The sequence below is a fragment of the Suncus etruscus genome, chromosome 8 (assembly GCF_024139225.1).
Source record: "Suncus etruscus isolate mSunEtr1 chromosome 8, mSunEtr1.pri.cur, whole genome shotgun sequence".
Classification (NCBI taxonomy): domain Eukaryota; kingdom Metazoa; phylum Chordata; class Mammalia; order Eulipotyphla; family Soricidae; genus Suncus; species Suncus etruscus.
This window is the reverse complement of record NC_064855.1, coordinates 31,762,690-31,765,629: the sequence shown is the minus strand read 5'-3', so window position 1 is coordinate 31,765,629 and position 2,940 is coordinate 31,762,690. Positions and strand designations below refer to the sequence as shown.

The 2,940-nt window shown below is 43.5% G+C and overlaps 1 pseudogene; it reads right to left on the bottom strand.

Moving 5' to 3' along the window:
* Positions 1-241: 241 nt before the first annotated feature.
* LOC126015746 (60S ribosomal protein L5-like) lies at positions 242-988 on the bottom strand (annotated as a pseudogene).
* Positions 989-2,940: the final 1,952 nt, after the last annotated feature.

The window sequence follows — 2,940 nt, the reverse complement described above, 5'->3', positions numbered from 1 at the left end:
CCCTCTGACTGCTGAGCTACCCAGCAGCCCTATTTATGAGAAATTTTGGCTTTTGGCAAAGAGAAAGTGAATGAACATGGAATCAGATGTACCCATTAGACAGGCACCAATCTCAGATATAAGGTGGATTTTGAGGCAGCAGATTTCTGCAGCTTAAAATTCCATTTCTATTTTTTTTTTTGCAGAAAATAATAGGTTTATTATTTTCTTTGAAAAATTCCCATAAAAATCATGGTGCTTTTTAGCTCTCAGCAACTTGCTCCTGAGCTCTGTGGAAACTGCTTTCTTCTGGACTACCTGATCTTTCTTCTGGGCAAGAGATATTTTGGGATGGTTCCACCTCTTCTTCTTAACTTCTCTTTTAGGCTTTTTCTCATAGACAGGGTTTTTCCTTATAGCTTTCTTATACATCTACTCTATCATGTCTGGAGTTATGTTCTTTATGTACTGAGAAAATTGTTTCTTGTAGGCATTTTCATCTTCTTCCATTAGAAGAATGGTAATGCATATAGTCTGCCACGTTCTGCTCCACAATGTGTTTCCAATGTACTTTAGCATTGAATTCCTTACTTTCCAAATCATAACCAGGGAATCGTTTGGTACTGTGAGGAATAGATAAGCATCCATCCACAGCTTCTTTCGGGACTCCAAAAACTTTGTTTCCAGTGGTAGTTCTGGCAAGTCCTGCATCCAAATAGCAGGTGAAGGCACCAGATTTTCCATCAGTGCTTTCCACATTATATTCATCTCCAGTGACCTCCACTTCATAAATCTTGTCCATGCCAAATCTATTGAGAAGCCTGCTGGCCACCAACAAGCCAGTATAATAGGCTACAGCATAGTTTTTCAGGCCAACCTTCACACCATACTATGAAAGTTCGTGAGCATATGCGGCACAAACTATCATATCTCCTTCTATACAGGCATAAGCAATCTGACAAATGATGTCTCTGTTGGATACATGGACTATCATCCTGATTTAGGTATATTGTATTATTTTTAGCCTGAATCACCAAACATTTCCGAGCATAGTAATTCGTTTTGTCCTCTTGCCATCTTCTAAATTTCACTTGGTATCTCTTGAAGTATGCCTTGTTCTTGATGATCCCATCCTGAGGAACAGAGACAAGCATCTGCACTTGACACAGACGTACAGGTCAAGCAGCGCATTTCTATTTTTAGGTGATGAACTGGAGTGTGTGTGTGTGTGTGTGTGTGTGTTGTGTGTGTGTGTTTGACCATGTGAGTGAGAGTATATGAATGTGTGTGGATAAGTGTATATGTGTGTGATTGAGTGTAAAATGTGATTTGTGTCAGTGTGACTATGTGAGTGTCTGTGTAAGCATTTATGAATGAGCATGTGTTTGTAAGCATGTGTCTATGTGTCAGTGTATGTTTCTATCTGTATGAACATGTGTGTGTAAGTATGTATGAATGAGTGTCTGTGTATAAGCATTTGTGAATGAGCATGTGTTATATGGTGTATATAGGAAGGTGAGTAGGGAGTGAGTCTGATGTCTATCCCATTGATGTCTTTAGCCTCCTTAGTGGGAAAGTGGCTTCTCTGCCTTTCCTGGGGACAGAGTGAGGCAGGAGGCACATGGGAGAAGCCACAGCCTGTGATTTGGGTGCCTCTGCCATAAAGCTATGGTTTCTTAAAAACTGATGTCTCATGGGTTCTTGGCACTGTGGATTTGGAATCCACTGGGATAGTGGGTCAACTCCAATTTCTTCCTGGGTAGCAGAGTGTGAGAATCCAGGCCTCCATGATGTGGTTTCTGTCTCTGCAGCAGGAATTCATGCAGCTGCAGAAACCAAGAGCAGGAGCTTTGGAAAGAAAACACTGGCATGCAGTACAAGGACAATGCCTCAAATCAGCCAAAGGTGAATGGGCCTGAAGCAGGGGAGACATGAGGATTAAGAAAACAAGACAGACATAAGAGAGAAAAACATGGGCCAGGGGGATCCTAATCTTGTGGACTGAGAGCCCCGAGAGCCCTTCACATACAATATTCATTGTTCAGGACCAATTAACATGGGAGGAAAGGCAGATAACAGGCAAATCCCTATCCAATGTTAATAAGTCTAAGTGGATCTTTACACTTCAAAATAGGAGGTGTTAAGAGAAGAGGAAGCTAATGCAAAGTCTCTGTTGATTGTCTTACTTCTGGAGAGATAGCAGGACAAAATAAGGAATATAGCGCATCCACAGCGTGCATTCTCTATTTCAGTAATTTAGAGATTAAGAATCCTTAGATCACCTTTTCCTGCCCTTTTCCTGGAACTATCAACTCTCTAGCTAAACTTATTTATTTCTTGGATGTCAACAGACCAGAGCCAGCACAGGGTTGGCTGCCAACCCTTTTTCTGTTCTCCTTACCTCCTACAGAGAGGCTCGGAGATCCAACCACTGCTAAGGATCACCCTGCAGTTCCAGAAGCATCTTTGGGTCTTGCACTGAACACTCACCACCTGGTCGAGCATTTCTGGAGCAGCTGCCAGTCCTTCTGAGTACCATGTGGGGTCCCCACATCCCAGGGAAAAAAGCCAAGCTTGCTATTGGTGCAGTGCAGTGGTAGTGAGGCCTGGGTGGTGACTTTTATTTTATGAATGCCCCCATGCCTCTCCATGTTGCATCCCAGCCTCCTTCCCAGCTCCCTGTCCTTCTGGGGTGAGGGTAAAGAAAAGAGGACATGATCAAGACACCTTCTCAGTATTTTCTCAGCCTTCGTCATTTAGCTCTGTCATGAAATTTTAAGACACTTCGAGCTTGGCCTTTCCCAAAGGGAAGGGGTGAAGAGTTCAACCTGGGCCAGGCCTACAGCCTTTCCTGCTCTGATTCCCAGGATGGAACTGCTGATGGTGCAGCCAATGGCACTTAGTCATGCAGCCTCCTGTGAGACCTGCTCACCCTGGCTTCCATACCTGAAAGGCCCTGTG